This window comes from Lithobates pipiens, unplaced genomic scaffold (genome assembly GCF_037356315.1).
Source record: "Lithobates pipiens isolate NorthernLeopardFrog02 unplaced genomic scaffold, aLitPip1_a1.2 Scaffold_8, whole genome shotgun sequence".
Lineage (NCBI taxonomy): Eukaryota > Metazoa > Chordata > Amphibia > Anura > Ranidae > Lithobates > Lithobates pipiens.
In genome coordinates this window covers 667,098,175-667,109,479 of record NW_027507903.1, presented here as the reverse complement: position 1 = coordinate 667,109,479, position 11,305 = coordinate 667,098,175, and positions in this window count along the sequence as shown.

Below are 11,305 nucleotides of genomic sequence, written 5' to 3'. Positions count from 1 at the left end.
CTGACAAGCCAGCCGTCAACCGTTGGGCAACAGGGTTATCCGGCGTCATCATTTTTTTACGCTCGAACATTAGGCCCACGGAAGCCTGCCTTTTTGCAGAAAAACGTGAGCTTGGCGTGATGGAAGGTGGAGTGGAGGACAATTGTGAGGAGAGAGGAGAAGGAGAAGTAGAAGACGAGGCTGGACGGTGATAGCCTGCAGTGTGGCTTTGTGTGTTCCGTTGCTCCCACTGGGCTCGGTGATGGCTGCTCATGTGCCTTCTTAAGGCGGTCGTCCCTAGGTGAGTGTTGGGCTTACCGCGACTAATGCGTTGACTGCAAAGATTGCAGATGGCAACGCTATTGTCAGCAGCGGACACGTTAAAAAAAGCCCACACTGCGGAGCCATGTGCCGGTGTCCTGGGAGTGCCAGATGTGACCGTACATGGTCAATGACTCGCTCCTGATACATTTGCAGTCTGCTTTGTCCCTCCTGTGCAATGTAAGTTATTCCTGCTTCTCCTCCCTATCTGATGGTCCATATCTCCCTCTGAACTCCCCTCCTCTTCCTCTCTTGTGGGCACGCACGTGACATCACTAGACATGTCATCATCAACGTCACCTTCATCACCCCTATAAGTAGAGATCTCGGAGTAGGCAGCAACACCGGGGACCAACCTCCTCCTTGGGCTGATCTGGGTACTGTCATCAGACTGCTGAGTAGCGGTTGTTGCTACCTCCTCTTCCTGATCCAATACCAAGAGTGGCTGCTCATCAGAAATGTCCTCTTGATATGGATCGGAAAATAATTCCTGTGACTCAAGCGGAAGGTATGTGGTGGTGGTGGTGTTGTTGGTGGTAGTGGCTTTGGGGGTGCACATAGCAGAGAGTGAAGAAGAGGGTGCAGATCGAGAGGATGAGGAGGGTGCAGAAGAGTAAGGCTGAGTGAGCCACTCAACCAAGTCTGGTGCGTCCTTTAAAGTAATTGAATGCACCTTCTGCAACTTCCCACTTTGGCTCAAGGCTGTTGCTCCTGCCCTACCCCTACCACCCCTGCGGAAGGGCATGCCTCTTCCTCTGCCTGTCATTTTTTAAATCACCCTGTGACAAAACTCCTAGTCCCTATACCAATGAAGGACTGCTGCAGTATAGGGCAGCAGTCAGCAGTAGTGCACCTCAACCCTATCTATTGTGGACCGATAGCGGTCCTTACAGAACAGCAGACTGTACCGCACTCAACCCTATGTACTGTAGCACCCTAGACCAAGTTACCAGTCCTTATAAGAACTTTTGTGGACCAAGCAGGTTGTGTGTTAGTGATTAGCAGACTGTACGTCAGTCCCTATACTGCTGAAGGACTGCTGCAGTATAGGGCAGCGGTCAGCAGTGGTGCACCTCAACCCTATCTATTGTGGATCGATAGCGGTCCTTACAGAACAGCAGACTGTACCGCACTCAACCCTATGTACTGTAGCACCCTAGACCAAGTTACCAGTCCTTATAGGAACTTTTGTGGACCAAGCAGGTTGTGTGTTAGTGATTAGCAGACTGTACGTCAGTCCCTATACTGCTGAAGGACTGCTGCAGTATAGGGCAGCGGTCAGCAGTGGTGCACCTCAACCCTATCTATTGTGGACCGATAGCGGTCCTTACAGAACAGCAGACTGTACCGCACTCAACCCTATATACTGTAGCACCCTAGACCAAGTTACCAGTCCTTATAGGAACTTTTGTGGACCAAGCAGGTTGTGTGTTAGTGATTAGCAGACTGTACGTCAGTCCCTATACCAATGAAGGACTGCTGCAGTATAGGGCAGCAGTCAGCAGTAGTGCACCTCAACCCTATCTATTGTGGACCGATAGCGGTCCTTACAGAACAGCAGACTGTACCGCACTCAACCCTATGTACTGTAGCACCCTAGACCAAGTTACCAGTCCTTATAAGAACTTTTGTGGACCAAGCAGGTTGTGTGTTAGTGATTAGCAGACTGTACGTCAGTCCCTATACTGCTGAAGGACTGCTGCAGTTTAGGGCAGCAGTCAGCAGTGGTGCACCTCAACCCTATCTATTGTGGATCGATAGCGGTCCTTACAGAACAGCAGACTGTACCGCACTCAACCCTATGTACTGTAGCACCCTAGACCAAGTTACCAGTCCTTATAGGAACTTTTGTGGACCAAGCAGGTTGTGTGTTAGTGATTAGCAGACTGTACGTCAGTCCCTATACCAATGAAGGACTGCTGCAGTATAGGGCAGCAGTCAGCAGTAGTGCACCTCAACCCTATCTATTGTGGACCGATAGCGGTCCTTACAGAACAGCAGACTGTACCGCACTCAACCCTATGTACTGTAGCACCCTAGACCAAGTTACCAGTCCTTATAGGAACTTTTGTGGACCAAGCAGGTTGTGTGTTAGTGATTAGCAGACTGTACGTCAGTCCCTATACCAATGAAGGACTGCTGCAGTATAGGGCAGCAGTCAGCAGTAGTGCACCTCAACCCTATCTATTGTGGACCGATAGCGGTCCTTACAGAACAGCAGACTGTACCGCACTGAACCCTATGTACTGTAGCACCCTAGACCAAGTTACCAGTCCTTATAGGAACTTTTGTGGACCAAGCAGGTTGTGTGTTAGTGATTAGCAGACTGTACGTCAGTCCCTATACCAATGAAGGACTGCTGCAGTATAGGGCAGCAGTCAGCAGTAGTGCACCTCAACCCTATCTATTGTGGACCGATAGCGGTCCTTACAGAACAGCAGACTGTACCGCACTCAACCCTATGTACTGTAGCACCCTAGACCAAGTTACCAGTCCTTATAAGAACTTTTGTGGACCAAGCAGGTTGTGTGTTAGTGATTAGCAGACTGTACGTCAGTCCCTATACTGCTGAAGGACTGCTGCAGTATAGGGCAGCGGTCAGCAGTGGTGCACCTCAACCCTATCTATTGTGGATCGATAGCGGTCCTTACAGAACATCAGACTGTACCGCACTCAACCCTATGTACTGTAGCACCCTAGACCAAGTTACCAGTCCTTATAGGAACTTTTGTGGACCAAGCAGGTTGTGTGTTAGTGATTAGCAGACTGTACGTCAGTCCCTATACCAATGAAGGACTGCTGCAGTATAGGGCAGCAGTCAGCAGTAGTGCACCTCAACCCTATCTATTGTGGACCGATAGCGGTCCTTACAGAACAGCAGACTGTACCGCACTCAACCCTATGTACTGTAGCACCCTAGACCAAGTTACCAGTCCTTATAAGAACTTTTGTGGACCAAGCAGGTTGTGTGTTAGTGATTAGCAGACTGTACGTCAGTCCCTATACTGCTGAAGGACTGCTGCAGTATAGGGCAGCGGTCAGCAGTGGTGCACCTCAACCCTATCTATTGTGGATCGATAGCGGTCCTTACAGAACAGCAGACTGTACCGCACTCAACCCTATGTACTGTAGCACCCTAGACCAAGTTACCAGTCCTTATAGGAACTTTTGTGGACCAAGCAGGTTGTGTGTTAGTGATTAGCAGACTGTACGTCAGTCCCTATACTGCTGAAGGGTTGCTGCAGTATAGGGCAGCGGTCAGCAGTGGTGCACCTCAACCCTATCTATTGTAGACCGATAGCGGTCCTTACAGAACAGCAGACTGTACCGCACTCAACCCTATGTACTGTAGCACCCTAGACCAAGTTACCAGTCCTTATAGGAACTTTTGTGGACCAAGCAGGTTGTGTGTTAGTGATTAGCAGACTGTACGTCAGTCCCTATACCAATGAAGGACTGCTGCAGTATAGGGCAGCAGTCAGCAGTAGTGCACCTCAACCCTATCTATTGTGGACCGATAGCGGTCCTTACAGAACAGCAGACTGTACCGCACTCAACCCTATGTACTGTAGCACCCTAGACCAAGTTACCAGTCCTTATAGGAACTTTTGTGGACCAAGCAGGTTGTGTGTTAGTGATTAGCAGACTGTACGTCAGTCCCTATACCAATGAAGGACTGCTGCAGTATAGGGCAGCAGTCAGCAGTAGTGCACCTCAACCCTATCTATTGTGGACCGATAGCGGTCCTTACAGAACAGCAGACTGTACCGCACTCAACCCTATGTACTGTAGCACCCTAGACCAAGTTACCAGTCCTTATAGGAACTTTTGTGGACCAAGCAGGTTGTGTGTTAGTAAATAGCAGACTGTACGTCAGTCCCTATACCAATGAAGGACTGCTGCAGTATAGGGCAGCAGTCAGCAGTAGTGCACCTCAACCCTATCTATTGTGGACCGATAGCGGTCCTTACAGAACAGCAGACTGTACCGCACTCAACCCTATGTACTGTAGCACCCTAGACCAAGTTACCAGTCCTTATAGGAACTTTTGTGGACCAAGCAGGTTGTGTGTTAGTGATTAGCAGACTGTACGTCAGTCCCTATACCAATGAAGGACTGCTGCAGTATAGGGCAGCAGTCAGCAGTAGTGCACCTCAACCCTATCTATTGTGGACCGATAGCGGTCCTTACAGAACAGCAGACTGTACCGCACTCAACCCTATGTACTGTAGCACCCTAGACCAAGTTACCAGTCCTTATAGGAACTTTTGTGGACCAAGCAGGTTGTGTGTTAGTGATTAGCAGACTGTACGTTAGTCCCTATACCAATGAAGGACTGCTGCAGTATAGGGCAGCGGTCAGCAGTAGTGCACCTCAACCCTATCTATTGTGGACCGATAGCGGTCCTTACAGAACAGCAGACTGTACCGCACTCAACCCTATGTACTGTAGCACCCTAGACCAAGTTACCAGTCCTTATAAGAACTTTTGTGGACCAAGCAGGTTGTGTGTTAGTGATTAGCAGACTGTACGTCAGTCCCTATACTGCTGAAGGACTGCTGCAGTATAGGGCAGCGGTCAGCAGGGGTGCACCTCAACCCTATCTATTGTGGACCGATAGCGGTCCTTACAGAACAGCAGACTGTACTGCACTCAACCCTATGTACTGTAGCACCCTACACAGACCAAGTTACCAGTCCTGATAAAGAGCTTTGTGGAACAAGTGAGTTGTGAATGATTGGCAGACTGCAGCAGAAGGGCAGCAGTCAAGCATAATATTCTTTCTATATTTGGAAGAAAGAATATTATACGTGTACAAGCCTATTACCGTACCACTGATACCAGTCCTGAAAAGAACCTTTGTGGAACTAATAGTAACAGCAAGTCTTTAAACTGACCCTCACTGCCTGACAACACTGCTTCCTTCCTGTCCCTATACAAAGTGGCAAAAAAGAGTACACTGGAACGATTAGTGGTTACTGGAACAGCTCTTTTGTGGACCTGATAGTAACAGCTAATGATGATGATGATGATGATGATGAAAGACTAATCTGGCTGTCCCTGTAGCACACACCGTCCTTTCCCTTTCTCTAAACTGACAAAAGACACTCAGGCTGCTGCAAGAATCAGTAGCACAACAAACCTATATACACCTAACACCTATACCAGTCCTGAAAAGAACTTTTGTGGAACTAATAGTAACAGCAAGTCTTTAAACTGACCCTCACTGCCTGACAACACTGCTTCCTTCCTGTCCCTATACAAAGTGGCAAAAAAGAGTACACTGGAACGATTAGTGGTTACTGGAACAGCTATTTTGTGCACCTGATAGTAACAGCTAATGATGATGATGATGATGATGAAAGACTAATCTGGCTGTCCCTGTAGCACACACCGTCCTTTCCCTTTCTCTAAACTGACAAAAGACACTCAGGCTGCTGCAAGAATCAGTAGCACAGCAAACCTATATACACCTAACACCTATACCAGTCCTGAAAAGAACTTTTGTGTACCAAATAGCTAGCGTTTTATCTGTCCTTACTCCACACAGCAACCTTTCCCTATAGTGACAGAAGAAAGAATGTAAAATGGCCACCGGATCGGGTGTATTTATAGGTTAGGGGGAATGTCCAAGTGTCCATGTGCTGTCATGTCTCAATTGGCTGTCCTGTACCCCATGATAGACGTGTCATCATAGGTCAAAGTTCTTTTACACATTAAACACGTAAGTCCGCCGGGGCGAACGACGGGAAAAGGCGAGCGAACGAGCGGACCGCGAACGACCGAAATTCGCCGCGAAACGACCGCCGGGCGAACCGTTCGGCCATCACTAATCCTCTGGCATGGCTCCACCCTAGCTCCTATCAGACACTCTATATTAACCTGTGTACTGCTAGTCTATCCTGCTGATCAACCTTTGTGTGTTAGCTTCCTGTTTCCTGCCGTGTGCTCCTGTTTTCCGTTATCAACTTTGGCGTGTCTTGACTATCCCTGTTTGCCTGTGATCCTGACCTTTTGGCGTGTACCCGACTATTCTTGTCTGCTTTTAGCCCCGACCTTGGCTTTGTCCCTCACCATCCCTATCCTCCTGTTGCCTACTGTGGGTGTGAGCTGGGGGACCCTGGGGGTCGCGACCTGGAGCCAGTTGCAGCCAAGTCCATCCTCACCACCAGAGGCACTGGTGAACACCTGCTGGCTCTTAGACTCCCCGCCCCAGGGAATCTTACGCTCTAACCCCAGTGGGATCTGTCCCCCGTCTGCAGCACTCAGCCGTAGGGTCCACAACCTTGTGGTGCACTCCTAAACCCTACGGTGTGCATCTGTCACCTGGGCTCTAGGTGACCTGACAAAGATAAGGTTGTCTTACGGCCAAGACCATCCTTCCTTGACAAGGTTGTATCAGTCTTCTCCATCAATGGGATAATAGTCCTGTCCTCAGGACCTTGCATGTGGCACCCTGCTTTCGAACTCATCATCCCGAAAAGGATAAGAAATCTGTTCACTAGAGCTTGCGCTCCAAGGAGAAATCTCCCCCTGGACTTTTACATGCCCATTCCACCACATCATTGACAGTTTCCTGGACATTTCAGCACCGGGCGTCCATAGCTCACGTGGTCCTCTGTTAAGACTTTCTCAAAGTTCTACCTGGTAGATGTCCAATCTTCTGCTGATGCAGCGGCATTTGAATCATGGGTCTGCTGTGCCCGTATCTCATGCCGATTACAATACGGTTAACGGCGCGCTGCTCCCCGCCAGCCATTCCTTGATTACTCTGCAGTGCTTGCTACAAAACAGCAGACTCACAGAGTGGGGTAGGGTTATAGGGGAGGTGCCCAGTGGGTGTTCCCTCAAAAGCTTGCTGGTGTGCAGTTACCTGAAGGTGGGAGCCTATAACCCAGGGTCTATGAACACTCTGTCTGTGTCCTTTACTGTATTCCAAAATATGTAATTTACAGGTATGTCAAAATTCCTCTTTTTTTGGCTTCTCCTTCTCAGTTTTGGACATTACCTTTTATGTTTTTCAATTGGCTAGTTTTCATGCAAAGGGTGTGGTTCCTCTCCCTCTTCCCCTATCCCTCTTCATTTAACATCTGAGCTTTTAATTCTTCCATCGGCTCATCCCTCACAGGTATTACATTTTGTACCTTCTTGTATAGTAGCTGTACTGTCTAAAGAATACCATCATAATTCTCTGCATGTCAGGGTATTGGCACAATAATTAAGGAATATATTGTGGGTGTATAGTGTAAGTAGGCTCAGACTGTATAACCACATCCATTTTAAGCGTTATGCAGCCACGCCCACCTTTCACATCAGTTCACCGCACTCCTTTTCTACACTCGGTCTTTGCGCTTTTACTCTTTCCTAAAGTTAGTTGCTATGATCTTATCTTCGTGTCAAATATTATCCATCAGGCCCAGACTCGTTAATTGCAACCCCTCCCAACTGCATTCTTCCTCAGTGTCTGAGAATTTCACTATCATTTCATCCTCTACTGGGTACGATGGCATCTGTCGAACTTAAATGTTCCATCTGTCTGAACAATGATACATTTCCTGTACAGCTGAGATGTGGACACTGTCTGAACTTCTGCCAGGTCTGTATTGATCGTGTGCTGGATACACAGGAGGGATCTGGAGGATATTGCTGTCCCGAATGCAGAGAGAAGTTTCTGGATCGTCCTGCACTGCACAGGAACATGAAATGTAACATGGAGAATTTCCTGTCTTCTCAGCCAGATCTGGAGTCCGGGGTCTTCTGCACTTACTGTGTGGACTCTCCTGTACCTGCTGTTAGATCCTGTCTGCATTGTGAGGTTTCTCTGTGTGATAAACACCTGAGAGTCCACAAAAAGTCCCCAGAACACGTCTTATGTGACCCCACCTTGTCCATGGAGAGCAGGAAATGTTATGTCCATAAGAAGATCCTGGAGTATTACTGCACTGAGGATGAGACCTGTATCTGTGTGTCTTGTTTTATGATTGGAGAACATAAAGGACATGAGATGGAGTCACTGGATGAGGCTTCTGAGAAGAAGAAGGAGACACTGAGGAATGTTCTGCAGAAACTTCTGACAAAGAGAGAGGAGACGGAGGAAAGAGTCCAGAGTCTGCAGGAACACCGGAGGAAAGTAGAAGAAGAAGCAGCTGGTGACACCGAGAAAGTCACTGCCCTGTTTAGAGATCTCAGGAGACGTCTGGAAGACCTGGAGAAGAGAGTCCTGAGGGAAATCTCCGGGAGGGCAGAGCGGATCTCCATCTCCATCCGGGATCTGGAAATAAAGAAGGAGGAGCTGTCCAGGAAGTTGCGTCACATTGAGGAGCTGTGTAACGTGACGGATCCACTGACTGTCTTACAGGAATCAGACACAGGTGACTTGTGTGATACTGAGGATGGAGATAATGAGGACAGAGAGAGACATGAGGAGCTCCTCCATGATGGAGGGGGTCTGGATGTGGATGGAATATCACACACATTACACACAGGTTTATCTGATATAATCAGAGGGGTAAATGTAGACTTCTATATACAGGGAGCTGCAGACATATTAATGGATGTAAACACAGCTCATAATTCTTTACAAATCTTAGATGACAGAAAAACTGTATCCAGATCAGATAGAAATCAGAATCTTTCAGAAACACCAGAGAGATTTCAGTTTTATCCTCAGGTGATAAGCAGTCAGAGTTTCTCCTCAGGGCGACATTACTGGGAAGTGGATGTCGGGGGATCAGATAAATGGATAGTCGGGATGTGTTACCCCAGTATAGACAGGAGAGGAAGACAGTCAGCGATTGGATGTAATAACAAGTCCTGGTGTTTATACTGGGATGGTGGTCAGCGTAGGAAGACGCACAACATTAATAAGATCCCCTTGTCCACTAATATCTCCAGTAATAGAGTCAGGATAGATCTGGATTATAAGGCTGGGCGGATCTCCTTTTATGATCTGTGTGACCCGATCCGACATCTCCACACCTTCACCGCCACCTTCACTGAGCCCCTCCATGCTGGGTTAGGTGTATGGAGAGGTTGGATAAAGATATGTAGGGGGAATCAGGAGATGGGAGAAATCTGCCCAGAGACTGGTGACATCACAGGGAGGATATCTAGTGCCAAGAACCACGAGCAAGGGCAAGCTGTTGCAGCGGACCCTACTAAGAAGGCAGAAGGTACTCCGCAAAATGTTACTAAGGAACTGAATAGAAGGGCTGCTGCATCACTAGCAATGTTCCTAACTAGGATGGTCTTGAGCGATGGCCAGAGGTCATGCTCAGGACTTGTGCAGGACCCTACCATGCCATCTAGGGGGGGCACAGCTAAGACAGCCTCGGGACAAAAGGTGGCAAATAGGAAGAGCAATACTGCTGGGGATACTGAGTTGGAGAAGGGGTTTTCTGACCCTTTGGGGGAAGAACCTGTAGTGAAGAATCATAGCTCAGGCTGCCAGGCATCAGGAGGGAAACTAGAGCCGGTGCCTGCTGTAATGCCAGCAGTGGCTTCTATCAAGATGGTCTCTGAACCCCAGCCTGAGCAATTCCAGGAGGAGAAGGCTTCAAGGACCCCACTTTTCCATCCTGCTGCCCAGACTAAGGACCTGGAGGAGCCCATGGAGGAGTCTGGCATGGAGGGACTCATTGGCCAGAAAACCAAGGGCAGCATAGAGGGAAAGGAGACAAGCAGCACTCCAGAGGAGAGTGATGAAGAGACTGCAAGTCCTGCAGGGAAGCACCTAAAGAGGGAGTCTGTTGCATTAGAGAGAAGAATTTCAGAATACAGTTCCAGCGATGGAGGAGTTCGGGGCCAGGCAGAGTTGGCATATACTTCTGCTTCTGACCTGGTCAACATTGTTGGGTTTGGGTTCTCCGCTGGGAATTCAGACTTGCAGGATATCTTCACTGGAGAAACTTTAGACTCTGAAATCAACCCTGAGTAAGTCGTTGTGATGAGTCATTTTCAGGTTGCTTCTTAAATGCAAAGCTTGTAAAAAGCTCAGTCAGAAGGGCTGCTCTGTTTTCATATCTTCGGACTCTGAACTTTGATCTGAGTTTGCTCCCAATAGAGAGATTCACTCTCTATTTGTCCAGTTTATCATTATCACTGAATTTGAAAGTAAAGGAAAATCACAAAATACAAGTTGTCCCCAGAACAGTAATAGAGGAGCAATCTTCCAATGGGGACACTAGTGGTGATAACCAGAGATTCCCTTACTTTGGATGGATTTCCTCTCACTTCCTGTTTTGGCCATGACAGGAAGTGAAGGGAAATCTCCCCAATTGGATACATATGGCAGAAATAAACCTCTTACCAAAATGAAAATATAAAAAGTTTTGCCTTTAGTTTTACTTTAATCTTAAGCCATCTTACCTGCTTAAAGTTAGAGTGGTATTTAACCGCACTCCCTTGGGTGGTATATTGCAGCTCCCCAATTATTAGATGCAGTAGTTTATTTGTTTTTTTTAATGCTTTTTTTTTCCTTTTAGTAAGGCCCCTTTCACACGGGATGGATCAGTAATGATCCGCCCCATGATGATCCACTCGCTCAGCGGGGATCGCTCCGTTGTCCCCACTGAGCCGACGGCGGACAGGGCGGTCTCCGCACACTGTGCAGGGACCGCCCTGTCAGCTCTCCGTTCTCCTCTATGGGGATCGGATGAGCACGGACCGCCTGTCCGTGTTCATCTGATCCACTCTGCAGACAGATAGAAAAATAGGATTTTCCTCCGTCTGCAGAATCAGACAATAGCGGCTAGTAATGGCGGCGATCAGCGATTTTTATTGTGACTGCGACATTATGGCGGACATTTTTTACACATTTTTGGGACCATTGTCATTTATACAGATATCACTGCTATACAAATGCAGTGATTCCTGTGTAAATGACACTGGCAGTGAAGGGGTTAACCAGGGGGTGGCAGTGTAAGGGGTTAAGTGTTCCTAGGGGTGTGTTACTAACTGTTGGGGGCTGTTAGTGAAAAATGATCTCTGCTCCAATCACATGGAG